This window comes from Eubalaena glacialis, chromosome 12, assembly GCF_028564815.1.
Source record: "Eubalaena glacialis isolate mEubGla1 chromosome 12, mEubGla1.1.hap2.+ XY, whole genome shotgun sequence".
In the NCBI taxonomy this organism is placed as follows: Eukaryota; Metazoa; Chordata; class Mammalia; order Artiodactyla; family Balaenidae; genus Eubalaena; species Eubalaena glacialis.
In genome coordinates, this window is record NC_083727.1 from 50,290,729 (window position 1) to 50,305,350 (window position 14,622).

The window sequence follows — 14,622 nt, forward strand, 5'->3', positions numbered from 1 at the left end:
GGATTTTATGGAAGAAGGGGGTTAACTGAATTAAACAAGTTCATCCTGCTCAGCAGAAGCACAGGTTCTCTGGGCACCACTCTCTTCCCTTTATTGCTGAAGCAGCCATTTTAATAACTTGATAATAGTAATTCTGCCTGCCTGCTACCTCTCCTTCATCTGCATTTGGACAATCTAGTGGTGATTGTCCCATGCTAAGCCAATTATTCATTCAGCACATAATTATTGAGGGCCAACTAGGTGCTAGATAGATACAGAAAAGAGAGTAAAACAGAGGTCTTGATTCTCTTAAACAGCATGGTAAGAGACTGATACTAGACAAAGGCACACATTTATCATTAGAAATCGTGATGAGTGCTCTAAAGGACAAGAACAGGTAACCTAGTTTACCTTGGAAATCAGGGACAGCTTCTTTGAGGAAAGATTGGTGGACATTAGCTATGTGAAAAAGGAAGAGAAGGTAAAGAATGTGTGGAAAACAATTTTGAGATGGGAAAGAGCTTGGCAGGTTCAAGGGACTAAAGAAAGGCCAGAGTAGATAAAGCTGAGCTGTGTAGTGGGCAGGAGGGCTTGTGGAGGTAAATGGGAGGCAGACCAGGCAAGGTGCATTAGCTCTGGCTCAGTGAGAGGTATGGATTTCTACTTTAAGTGTATTGGGAAAGGCCATGAGGAATTTTAACCAGGTTAATCCTGAATCAGATCTGTCTTTTAAAAAGATCGCTCTGGCTTAGAGCGGGCCAGGGAGGCCAATCACAATTCTGCCCATTTCTGTAGTTTATTGGTCCAGTTCTAGACGCCCGCGCTGAGCCAGGCTACTCAGTTTTTCCTGGGTCCTAAGTGCCCAGAGGGTGGAATAATTTGTTTTCTCTCCAGTGGCTGAAGCTATAAGACACAAAACTGAGAAAGTGTTAATGGCCTTGTTTCTTGCCCTGTGAAGTAGATAAGCAGGGGCATCTTGAAGAAAGAACAAGAAGAGAAGCAGATACAGTCTTGGCTGTGTTCAAGTGTCTTTGTCCATGGTCCTGAGATTGGGTTGCAAGAGGCACCCTAGTGTCTTTGTAATAAGTTGTCCTTTTTTACACAAACTGGTTGGAATGATATTTTTGGTACTTGGCAACCAACTAATTGAGTCCTCTCATAGATTAAGTAACTTGTACAAGGTCACAACGCTAATAAAAATGGTAGAGGTGGAACTTGAATAGAGATTTCAAAGTCCCATTTTTTCCTATAACCATATGCTGCCAAGCCACCACTCCTTAAATTAATGATTCTAAAGGGATTCTAAGGAGGTGGGTGTTGGGTGTGATGACACCTGTTGGATGATGATGGATAAAGCAGCAGTGCTTTATCTGGGGTATGTTTTGCAATGGTAAAGCTTCCTGGCATTCTTTTCTGTTGAGTAACAGTTACTCAGGTCTACTCTAAAAAGTTACCCTTTTTATAATGACTAACTCATTTGAAAAGAAAAAGAAAAAGAAAAAGCTTGTATGTCAGGGAATGGATTAACTCATTTGATTCCTCTACTGAAAAATGTGAAGTCTGTTATGTTTTCATGTTATGCTACAAAAGTAAGCTTTTTTGTTTTCCATTCTTTGATAAGACATATGTTGTCTTATATCTGGGTTTTGTTTGTTTGTTTTTTGGTAAATTTTTGTAACATAAATGTGCTCAAGATAAAGCCAGAGAATTGTGGAAAGGTTAAGCAAAATGGGAGGAATATGAAAAGCATTTTATATTTTAGTTGGAGAAGAAAACTAGCACTCATTTATTTTGAAAACCAAAATAAAAGCTTTGTGTGATACATCATAATACATGGCTAGAAATTTATCAATTTTGTTGATATTTTCAAAGAACCCTCTTTTGGTTTCATTGGTTTTCTCTGTTGATTTTCCATTTTCAATTTCATTGATTTCTGCTCTATTTTTTAAAAAATTCTTCTGATTACTTTAGGCTTATACTGCTCTTCTTTCTCTAGTTTCCTAGGGTGGAAGCTGAGATTGATTTTAGATCTTTCTTCTCTCCTAATATATGCAGTCAGTGCTATAAATTTCCCTTTAAGCTTTTGATAGATCTCACACATTTTGATGAGTGGTATTAATTTTCATTTACTTCACAATATTCAAAAATTTATCTGAGACTTCTTTGACCCATATGTTATTTAGAAGTGTGGTATTTAATCTTTAAATATTTTGGGATTTTCCAGCTATACCTTTCTGGTATTACTTTCTAGTTTAATTCCATTGTGGTCTGAGTGTATACGTTGTATGATGTCTGTTCTTTTGTGGGGAGGGTGTTTTACAGCCCAGAATGTGGTCTATCTTGGTGAATGGTCTGTGTGAGCCTGAGAAGAATGTGTGTTCTTTGTTGTTGGGTGAAGTACTATATAAATGTCAATTAGATCCAGTTGATTGATGATTCTGTTCAGTTCAACCCTATCCTTATTAATTTTCTGCCTGTTGGATCTGTCAGTTACTGATAGAGAGGTGTTCATGTCTCTGTAATAGTGAATCCATCTATATTTCTCCTTGCAGTTCTATCAGATTTTGCTTCACATATTTTGGTGCTCTGTTGTTAGGTATATACATTAAGGATTGTTATGTCTTCTTGGAGAATTTATACCCCTATCATTATGTAATGCCCTTCTTTATCCCTGGGATATTCCTCTGCTCAAAAGTGTCTGCATTCTCTGAAATTGTGTGTTTATATTTAAAGTGGGTTTCTTGTAGACAGCATATAGTTGGGTCTTTTTTTTTTTCTAGTGCACTCAGATGTTCTGTCTTTTAATTGCTGTATTTGAACCATTCACATTTAAAACGGTTATTGATATAGTTGGATAACTATCTACCATATTTGTAACTATTTTGTATTCATTACATTTGTTCTTTTTTTTAATACTTTTGTCTTTTTCAGCCTTCTTTGGCTTTAATTAAGCATTTTATATGGTTTCATTTTTTTCTCCTTTCCTCGCATATCAATTATATTTCTTTTAAAAATTTTTAGTGCCCTAGAGTTTGCAATGTACATTTACAACTGATCTAAGTCCGCTTTCACATAACATTATGCTGCTTCACAAGTAGCACAGGTATCTTATAACAGAATATTCCAGGGACTTCCCTGGCGGTCTAGTGGTTAAGACTCCACGCTTCCACTGCAGGGGCCATGAGTTTGATCCCTGGTCGGGGAACTAAGATCCCGCATGCCTTGCTGCACAGCCAAAAAAAAAAAAAGTAAAAACAAAAAAAACCCCAGAATATTCCCAATTCCTCCATCCATTCCTTATATCATTGCTGCCATTCATTTAATTTATGCATATACTATAATTACCCAATACTTTGTGGCTATTATTACTTTGAACAAAGCAGTTGTCTATTAAAATCAAAGAGAAATTTTTAAAAAATATTTTATTTTACATTTATTTATTCATTCTCTGTTGCTCTTCCTTTCTTCATGTAGATCCAAGTTTCTGATCTATATTGTTTTCCTTCTCTCTGAACTTCTTTTATCTTTTCTTTCAAGGCATGTCTACTGGTGACAGATTCCCTCAGTTTTCACTTGTCCAAAAAAGTCATTACTTCTCCTTCACTTTGAAGGATAATTTCTCTAGGTTGGTGGTTTTTCTTTCAACACTTTAAATATTTCACTCCACTGTCTTGTTCATCATTACTGACAAGATGTCAGTGTAATTCTTATTGTTCCTCTATTCGTAAAGTGTTTTTTCCTCTGGCTTTTCCAATATTTTCTCTTTGTCTTTAGTTTTCTGCAGTTTGAATATTATATGCCTAGGTGTAGAGTTTTTGGTTTTTCATTCTTGGTGTAGTCTAAGCTTCATGGATTTATGGTTTGGCTCCTGTCATTAATTTTGGAATATTCTCAGGCATTATTACTTCAAGTATTCTACTCTTTTCTCTCTTCTCTTTCTGGTATTTCCATTATACATATGTTACACCTTCTTTAATTGTCCCACAGTTCTGGGATATTCTGTTCTGTTTTCTCATTCTCTTCTCTCTTTGCATTTTAGTTTGGGAAGTTTCTGTTGATACTTCTTCAAGTGCACTGATTCTTTTCTCATTTGTGTCCAGTTTACTGATGATCCTATCAAAGACATTCTTCATTTCTGTTGCAGTGTTTTTTATTTCTAATATTTCTTTTTGATTGGTTCTTTGAGTTTCCATCTCTCTGCTTACATTATCCATCTGCTTTTGCATGTTGTCCACTTTTTCCATTAGAGCCCTTAGTAATCATAGTGATTTTAAATTCCCAGTCTGATATCATAAAATCTCTGCTGTATCTGAGTCTGGTTCTAATGCTTGCTTTGACTCTTCTGACTATGCTTTTTCTTTCCTTTTAGCATGACTTATAATTTTTTTTTTTTTTTGTATTTATCTGACTGGGAATTAGGCTGTGATTACTGTTTGCTGTAGCAGTAGTTGTTAGAGGTTTCAATTTCCTTTAGTGTCCTTGTTTTTGTTTCCCTTGTTGTCTTTGGATTTCCCTAGAAATACCTTCTTAAATAGAGTTAGAGCCTTGCATTTTTTTTTCAGCCATAATCCTGTTATTGTATAGGAGCCCTATTCATGTGGTGGTAAGGTGTAGGGGATGGGAAGTGGTCTATAACCCTATGGTAAGATATCAGTCTTTTGCAGGGTCTGTGCCCCTGAGCCTTCACAAGTGCTTCTCAGCTTCCACTCCCCTTTCTGTAGGTATGTCAGTAAGGCTAGAGTGGGCAGGAATTGGGTAATTTTCTTTTCCCCAAGTTGGGTAAAGCTCTGGCGAAGTCTTTTCCTTTGCTGAATAGGCTTTTGTTGTGGAGAACTCTCTGGACTTATTTCAGAATGGTTACTTTCCCCCTCCTCTGGCCAAACAGGAGGTGATTTTTCTCTGATCCTCACTATGATAACCTTGTGGGGCATAAAGCCCAGGAAAGTATAGCAGCCCCCACCTCCTTAGAGGAGACCCCCCCCAGGAGTTTTAAACTTTCAAACTAGTCCACAGTCAGTGTCCAGCAACTTGTTGAAGTTACCATTTAAGTGTTCATACCAATTCCTGGCTCCCGTGGCTTCTGCTTCAGTTAGCTAATCTATAGTCTCTGGATTCACCGTTCTCTCTAGTTTCTTGGGTGGCACTTTGTCCTGTGACTTCAGTCTGTGATGGATCTAAGAAAATTCCATTGGTTTTCAGTTCGTTCAGCTTTCGTTTCGTTATGAGAGAAAGAATGATGGCTTCCAAGCTCTTTACATGTTGGAGTGGAACCTGAAAGTAATCATATGTATTTTTAAAAACTGCATAGTATTTCATTGTATAGGTAAACCGAAATTTATTTCACTTATTCCTCACTGTTAGATGTTTAGATTGCTTCCTTTCTTTTCATATGGCAAGCCATGATGTAATAACTCTTCTTGAGTAAACTGTAGTTTTGATTTTAATGGCTATTTTCAGTTATCTATATTTCCTCCTGCAGTTACGTAGAAATTAATCAGGAATTGACTGTATTTAAATCAGAAGACTGGATTTAATTCTTAGTACTTTCACTTATTATGTACTCTTGGACCATTTTACTTCTGATAAGTTTCCTTATTTATGAAATGTAAATGATAAAAACTACCTTGAAGAGTTGTTGTGAGGATTAAATAATATAATAGAAGGCATTTGTAAACTATAAAGCACTATATAAAAGTTGGGTAGTTTAGGTATATCCAGTTGTGATATAAACTGTGAGTCTTAGTAATAAAGCACCCTGTTAATTAAATAGCTTTAGACCAGGCTGCTTAGTACAGTATTTTGAAAGAAGATACTTCGATTTATTGATAATTCTGAGAAAGGGGGCATAGTTGATTCTGAGACAGGGGCCATAGTTGATTCTGAGTGAGATAGCTAAGTAACAAGTACACTTTGTAATCTTAATTGAGGAAATAATATGTTGATGGAAGCTGATATAGTATACCCTTAAACTTATGATAGAATACATTAGGTTTTATGAAGATAAGAACTAAGAAAAATAGGCAAAGCCAATTTTAACTTAGCTTTGCAATTATGCATTCAATATATGTTGTTCTAAAACATTTGGTAAGACTTAATCAGATAGAATTTGATTTTTCATTTATTTCAATATTCTTCTCCAAAGTGACTTCGTAATTTTTGAGGTCATATAGTCTTTAGTGCCTTGATACTCAAAAGTGTGATCTGTGGACCAGTAGTGTCAGCATCATCTTGAGAGCTTTTTAGAAATACAGAATATGAGGCCTACCCCAAATCTACTGAATCGTTTTAACAAAATCCCTGGATGACTGGTATGCACCTTTACGTTTGAGAAGCTCTGACTTAGTATACATAAATCTTGCAGTTGGAAGGACCTTTGTCAAGGTTTTCAACTACGTAGTATTTCTGAATAGCTTATGATTTAAAGAGAGATATGGGTATTGGGTTAAGTGTAACTTTACCAGTATTGTTAGAAATTATGCTAAACAGAGGGATGCATTAACCTATTTTAAAAATGTTACACACTTCTAACAGAGATGAGGATAGGCTGTTGCAAGCCTAATGAATGATCTATAGGTCAATAATGAATTTTTTCTTAAAAAGAAAAATTAAGTTAATTTTTAAACTTGTGAAATGTGGTAATGATTTCTTCATCTGACTTCATTGGGAATTGAGAGATTCCATTTACATGTCTTTTCCAAACAATTATATCTTTTCCTTTTAAAAGTAAAATTTGTGTTTTAATTACTTTCCATGGAAATAGTTTTAAAATTCACAGTTCTTAAACTGTATTTAAGGAGACTTTGCTTCCTTAAACAAAGTACATGGAAAACAATTTAACCTTTTCTTAGTAATAAAGATTCCCCTAGCTCCTACTAAAGCCTTATATGTATAGATGCTCAGTTAAACTGATGAATTGACTTATTATGAAGACCTTCTGTTATTGCAGTTTGTTGTAATACAGAGATATTGGTTATTAAAGGATATAGGATTATTTATCCATATAACAAATGATCTACATTGCTGGGCCTACATTACTGTGTTTGCAATTTTGAACTCTCCCTATCTTTCTCTGTCAGCTTTCAGTGTTTATATGGCTGCTTCTCTCAGCTTCCCCCTTTAATTTGTTGTTTCTAACTGCACTCTAAGAAACCAGATGAGACTATGTATCGCATGAGGGTCTTGACCTCTCCAGTCATTCATTCATTAATAGATATTTATTGAGCACTTATTAAGTGCCAGGCTCTGCTAAGTACTGAGTATTCAGTGGAGAACAAAACAAAATCATTGTTCATGTGGAGCTTACATTCTAGTTGGGGAGATAGGCAATAGACAAATACGTGTGTAATACATAGGTAATAAATACCTATGTAATAGATGTCAGTAAGTTCTATGAAGAAAAATAAAGCAAGGCATAGGTATAGTAAGCAATGGGAGGGGCCACTACTTTAAATAGGGTTGTAAGGGAGAGTGAAGGGAGCAGAGAGCTGAATGAAGTAAATTGAGATATGTATAATATTTTTTAAAAGAAGAGTACATAAATGTAGTGTATAGACTATGGCTTCCACTTTGCCTAGAATCCTCAGGTGTTTATTTAAGGTATAAATCTGAAGTATTTCTGCACTTTTGAACATGGCAACCAAAAGTATGGTTACCATCACGCTCTCTAAGGATTTTTATGTTACTTCTGGGAATGAAAAGCGAGCTGAAAGATGAGGTTTAAATGACAGAATATTGGAATTTTTGGAACATTTGAATGGTTTAAAAGAACAGTGGAATAGAATACAGTGATCAAAATTAGAATTGTTCTAAAATTTAAGACATAGATTGATTTAAAATAAAGATGTGCTGTAAGCAGTCCCCTGAAGAAGCAGAATGGCTTCCCATGTGGCTGTATTGCTCTTGACTTAATAGTGACACCAGTAATCACAGTAGCACCATTTTTTGAGCACCTATTATGTGCTAGGCACTGTTCTAGGCATATGTATGGCGTAATCTTCAAAACAACCCAGTGAGGAGGTATAATTCTCACTTTTATCAGGTGGAAACTAAGGTTTAAGCATAGACAGCTACAGAGTCTTTCACAGTATTAGCCAAAATCTAACTTCCCAATCTCTTATGCTTACTCCTGACTCAGGTGTCCTCTAGATGTAGGGAAAAAATGGGATTATTTTGATTAACTTGTTAGGTGGCAAAATAGGAGGTATGTGTTGGGGATTGGTTCCAGAGTTCAAGCCACGTGCAGAGTAAAAATCATGTACCAAATTAGTGAACCATCAAAAGAGTTGAATGAAAATGGCTGTATCATATCCTTTTGATGAAAATGCAGTTATTTTGCCAGCAATTTGCATACAATCAAAAGTTTACTGAATTGATATTGTAAAGAAACCAGTACTTTGCTTTAAAGATGACCGCAAATGCTAGGTGATTAGGTGATGTTATTAGAAATAGAGAAGTCCAAAGAATGAGTAAATTTTCTTTGGGGGGAGAGTGGGGAGTCACTGATGATGAATATGATTTTGGATATGTTGAAAATGAGTTAATGAGACATTATTGTGTTGCTGTCTGGCAGACAGATAGCACAGGTCTAAATGTTTACAGGGATGTTAGGGTTGTTTGTATCAGTAATTTAGAGGTGATAGTTCAAGATCTGGATATAGATGGATTTATGAAGAAGAGAGAGTATAGAACGAACTGGGGTATAACAAAACTGTTGATTCCTGACTCATTATTTACAGAGCGGAAATTAAAAGGACAGCCAGAAGAGGATGCTGAAGATGTGATCAGAGAAGATGTAATGTGTTGCGTTCTGATATGACTGTTCAGTAGGGACCAGAGGATAAAGTAAGGTCTGTGGTCTGGGGCAATTCTCCTTTGAAAAGAAATCTGAAATGCTAGTGAGGTAGGAAGGGAAGCAAAGCCAAAGGTATGTTGATAGTTTTGAAAACAGAGGAGAATGAAAGGATCACAAAGACTTGGTAAGGACAAAGAAATTTAATAATGAGGAGTTGGAGGGGTGGAATAGAATATTTAGGTCAGAAAGGGACATTTCATAGATGGAGATCTTAGAGGCAGAACTGTAAGAGTCTATACTGACGCTTGATGTGCTCAGTAGTAGAGGGGAAGGGGCTACTCCTCAGTCCTCAGGACTGGAAGGACTGAAGTTTGAGCCCTCAAGAGAGATGAGGTATACTTTACAAAGCTTTGCTCTAGTCTTTATGCCTCTAACCGTTGCCCTGGGGTCAGCAGGCAGTGCACGCCACATCATTTGAAGTGGGAATTTTGGAGGGAGAAAAAGCATCGTGTATTACTTGTGAATGCTCAATTATAAATATATTCCCCTTCTTGCTTGCAAAAATAAGTCTTTTTTCATTGTGATAGAGGCAGGCAACAGTTGTGTACCTAATATATAGGAAATCAGTGTTAATATCATTTTTATCATCAGTGTAGTCATGGAAGTAAATGAAATAAAGAATATCCCTTAATGAATATGTATATAAAGCCCTTAGTTTCATTAACATTAAAAAGAAAATGTAAACTTCTTTTTTGTAATTTTATGCTAAGTACAGAAAGATGACATTAATGACCTGTCATCAGTTGAACATGAATTTTAATATATATTTCTTGTAATAGGGATGGATTTATGAGTTCTCCAATTAATTTTTTTTTAATTTTTAAAAATTTTAAATATTTATTTATTTTTGGCTGCGTTGGGTCTTCATGGCTGCACACAGGCTTTCTCTAGTTGCGGCGAAAGCGGAGGCTACTCTTCCTTGCGGTGTGCGGGCTTCTCACTGCGGTGGCTTCTCTTGTTGCAGAGCACGGGCTCTAGGCGTGCGGACTTCAGTAGTTGTGGTACGTGGGCTCAGTAGTTATGGCTCGCGGGCTCTAGAGTGCAGGCTCAGTAGTTGTGACGCACGGGCTTAGTTGCTCCGGGGCATGTGGGATCTTCTCAAACCAGGGCTCGAACCCGTGTCCCCTGCATTGGCAGGCGGATTCTTTTTTTTTTTTTAACATCTTTATTGGAATATAACTGCTTTACAATGTTGTATTAGTTTCTGCTGTATAACAAAATGAATCAGCTATACGTATACACATATCGCCATATCCCCTCCCTGTTGTGTCTCCTTCCCACCCTCCCTACCCCACCCCTCTAGGTGGTCACAAAGCACTGACCTGATCTCCCTGTGCTATGCAGCTGCTTCCCACTAGCTATCTATTAGCAGGTGGATTCTTAACCACGGCGCCACCAGGGAAGCCCTCCAACTAATTTTAAGTTAATTAAATCTGCTCGTTAAAAGTCTGACTGTTATGTGAGAGGTCATGGTAAGAGCAGAAACTGCTGGCTTAAATAGTATTTACTGTAATATTCTTATGGAGCCTTTTTAGGGTAAAATGAGATACTTGTTATAAAAAAGGCTTTTGAAACAAGTCTATATTAATATAAGTTGTTACTGTTATAGGCCCATATGGGACTAGGACCATAGATAAGGTCATGATTTACATTTTTAATGAAATATTTAATGTAGTATTTAAATGTTTCCAATGTAATGAATGACTAGAATAAATAATGTTTGTTTTGGTATTCATCAATTTAGCTTTATTATTTTTAATTTTTAAGTAACTCTCTGTACCAGTAATACTGAATTTTAAAGAAAGATGGTGATGATTTATTGAAAATTAAATCACTTATTTTCTTTTTAATTTTTTTGTATTTGTTTTTCATCTGCAGCTGCCTCCCCAAATGATAGAATTAGCCATAACTGACCTTATTTGAGGATTACAGTGAAGCAATCAAGTCCTTTAAGTTAGATATAGATGTATCTTACTTTAAGGAAATTTAATATGAAACTGCTAATGGAGTAAGTATAGATAAAAATAAGAAAAAAGGCCCAAGGACTAAGTCCTAGGGTACTCTTAATATTTAGAGGTAGAGAAGATGAGGAGAAGGAGGTAGGAGGAAAGCCAGGAACTTGAGGTTTCCTGAAAGCCACATTAAGTGATTTCAAGGCGTGAACAACTGTGTCAGATGCTGTTAAGAGGCTGAGTGAACAGAGACTTCAGAATTAACCACTGGATGTAGCACATAACTGACTTTGGTCAGATGGTTTGATACAATGCTGGAAATGAAAGCCCGAATGGGGCAGATTTAAGTGAGAATTGCAGGAGAGAAATCAGGGAACTAATTCAAGGAATTTTGCCAAGGAGAGTAGAGAAATCAGGGAATGGGGGGGTTGAATGGCTAGAGGCAGAAGTAGGACCAAGAGAAGTTTGTTTTTGTTGTTGCTGTTCTGTTTTTTTTTTAAGATGGATGAAATTATAGCACGTTCTTATGTTGATGACAGTGATCCAGTAGAGGGAAAACAGTGATGCAGAAGAGAAAGAGGGGATAATTAATCCTTACTGTGTAAATAAGATTTGGGAACTGGCCTGGAACTTTCCCACCATGTGAAATGGTTTCTGTGGAGAAATTTTTCACTTCGACATAGGCAGATTACAAATGACTAGTAACCCAACTCATCTACCATTTTATACTTGTAGATTATTTTTAGTGATGGGATGGAAATTGTTAGAGCCACATACTTACCAGTTTTCCACTGTGATAACTGCATTTATTTTCAAGTCAGGAATAGGATTGTAATATGCTGACAGAAGATAGCGAAGCTCACTGATCTACACTGAATTTGCACTATGTTTTAATCCAATAGTCAAGATTTTTTTGCTTGTACATTTCCAGAAAGAAATGTACTCTTCTGCACACTGAAGTTGAGTAGTATAATATTACTACTATAAGTTTAAATCATATTTTTGTTAATAGGTGGTAGAAAATAATCATTTTATAGCAGGATATGAGTATTGACTATATTGGAATAAATGGTTATTGCTATTTGATTAAATGGATTTTTGAGAGCTGTATTGGAATATAATTGACATACAATGAATTGTACGCTTGGATAAGTTTTGACTTATGGATGCACTTTGAAACCATCATGACAATCAAGATAATAAACCCCTCCCCTCAATTTCCTATTCTTCCTTTTTAATTCCTGTATCCTATCTTTCCTACTCCTTCATCTATCCCAATCCCTACCCTAGGCAACCACTAATCTACTTTCCGACACTATAGGTTAGTTTGTATTTTCTAGAACTTTATATGAATGGAATCACACAGTATAGAGTCTTTTTTGTTTGTCTTCTTTCACTCAGTGTAATGATTTTAAAGTTCATCTGTATTGTCACATCCATCATTAGTTCATTTTTTTGCTGAATACTATTCTATTTTGTAAACACTATTCCAGTGGAAAGCAATTTGTTATTCATTGGTCTGTTGGTGGTCATTTGGGTTGTTTCCAGGTTTTGGCTATTACAAATACAGCTACTGTGAGCATTCATGTAGAAGTCATTGTTTGGACATATGCTTTCCTTTGAGTAAATACCTAGAAGTAAAATGGCTGGGTCATATAGTAGGCATATGTTTAACTTTATAAGAAAGTACCAAAGTCTCTTTCAAAGTGGTTATGTCATTTTATAATATTTCTACAAGCAAGATAGGAGTTCAGTTGCTCCACATCCTCACCATTTTAGTTTTAGCCATTCTAATAGGTGTGTAGTGGTATCTCCTTGTGGCTTTAATTTGCATTTCCCTAAAGACTAATGATGTTGATCATATTTTTATATGCCATTTGTATATTTTCTTTTGTGAAGTATCTGTTTAAATCTCTGGATGTTTAGCTTTGGATTATTTGTTTTCTAATTGAATTTTGAGGGTTCTTTATTCTAGATACATGTGCTTTATCAGATATGTGATTTGTGAATATTTTCTCTCAGCCTGTGGATTGTCTTTTCATTCCCTTAACGGTATCTTTCAAAAAGCAGAAGTTCTTGATTATGGTGAATTCCAATTCAAAAATTTCTTCTTTTATGGATTGTGCTTTTGGTGTTATATCTAAGAGATCTTTGCCTAACTGAGGCTGTTTTCTTCTAGAAGTCTTATAGTTTTACATTCTACATTTAGGTCTATGACTTATTTGTACATGGTATGAGGTAAGGATCAAAGTTCTTTTTTTTTTTTTTTAATACAGATATCCAAATGTTGTAGCACCATTAAAAAAAAGAATATTAACTTTGCACCTGTGTAAGAAATCATTTGACCCAATAATCCATCAGTTGGATTATTTCTGGACTTTTTTCTGTTCCATTGGATATTTGTCTTTATACCAATACCACACAATCTAGAATAGTGTAGCTTTATAACAAGTATTGAAGTCAGGTAATATAAATCCTCTAATATTGTTTTTCTTTTTCAGAGGGCTCTGTATTTCTTCTTGAGTGAGGTTTAGTGGTTGTCCAGGAATTTTTTCCATTTCATTTAAGATGTGGAATTCATTGCTCTAAGTTGTTTATAATATTTCCTAACTATTCTTTTAGTGTCTGTAGAATCTATAATGATAGCACTCCTCTCATTCCAGATATTGTCAATTTGTATCTCCCTCGAATGCCACCCTCCCCCCCTCAGCCTGGCTAGTGGTTTATCATTTTTATTGATGTTCTCAAAGAACCAGCTTTTGGTTTTGTTGACTTATTCCCCCCTCCATTATTTTTCTGTTTTCTGTTCCATTGATTTTTGCTCTCACCTTTACTATTTCCTCTCTTTTGCTTACTGCCAGTTTAATTTGCTTTATTTTTTCTAGTTTCTTGAGGTGAAAGTAGTTGAGCCCATTTATTTGAGACCTTTCTTCTTTCCCAATATAGACATTTTAGTGCTATAATTTTCCCTTTATGTACTGCTTTAGCTGCTTCTCTCAAATTTTGATACATTTTTCTCATTTTCATTCAAGTCAAAACAAGTTTTTTTATTTCCTCTTTGACTTGGGGTTATTTGGAAATATGTTTCCTAATTTCCAAATATTTGAGAATTTTCCATATATCCTTCTGTTGTTGATTTCTAACATAATTAGATTGCGGTCAGAAAACATACCTTGTAGGACTTGGATCCCTTTTAATTTAATCTTACTTATTTTATGACACAGAAGTGGTCTCTCTTGGTAAATGTTATTTATATACTTGTAATACTTGAAAATATGTGTATTGTTTTGGGATAAGATGTTCTATAAAGTTCACTTAGGTTAAGTTGGTTGATGGTGTTCTTCTAGACATCTGTATGCTTATTGACTTTCTGTCTACTTATTCTATTAGTTATTGAAAGAGAGATGTTGAAATTCCTAACTGTACGTTAGTATGAATGATTCCCTTTATCTCTGGTAATATTCTTTCTCTGAAATCGACTTTGTCTGATGTTAATATAGTCATTCCAACTTTTTTTTCTTTAGCGTGGTGTATCTTTTTCTGTCCTTTTACTTTTAACCTATTTGTGTATTCATATTTAAAACATGTTTCTTATAGGCAGTGTGTGGGTGGGTCTTGTTTTTTTAATCCAGTCTTACAGTCTCTGCCTTTTAACTGGCATGTTCAGATAATTTATGGTTAATGTGATTATTGATATCGTAGGGTTTAAATCTACCATTTTGCTATTTGTTTTCTTTTTGTCTTAACTGTTCATCAATCTTTTATCTCCCTTTTTGTCTTCTTTTAGATTGAGTAATTTTTTTAATGATTCTATTTTTTCTCCTTTGTTGGCTTAATAGA

At 35.4% G+C, this 14,622-nt stretch overlaps 1 protein-coding gene across 3 annotated transcripts in view; it reads left to right on the forward strand.

Annotated features, from left to right (window-relative positions):
- The window catches only part of WASF1 (WASP family member 1), a 90,127-nt gene that overhangs the window by 5,608 nt on the left and 69,897 nt on the right, over positions 1 to 14,622 (forward strand). Inside the window, exon 2 of one of the 3 annotated variants that reach the window (XM_061207176.1) lies at positions 8,715 to 8,825. The exons of the other annotated variants lie outside the window; for them this stretch is intronic. The gene's annotated coding sequence lies outside the window, so the exon portion shown is untranslated. The remainder of the gene's footprint in view (positions 1 to 8,714; positions 8,826 to 14,622) is intronic. 3 annotated transcript variants of the gene reach the window in all.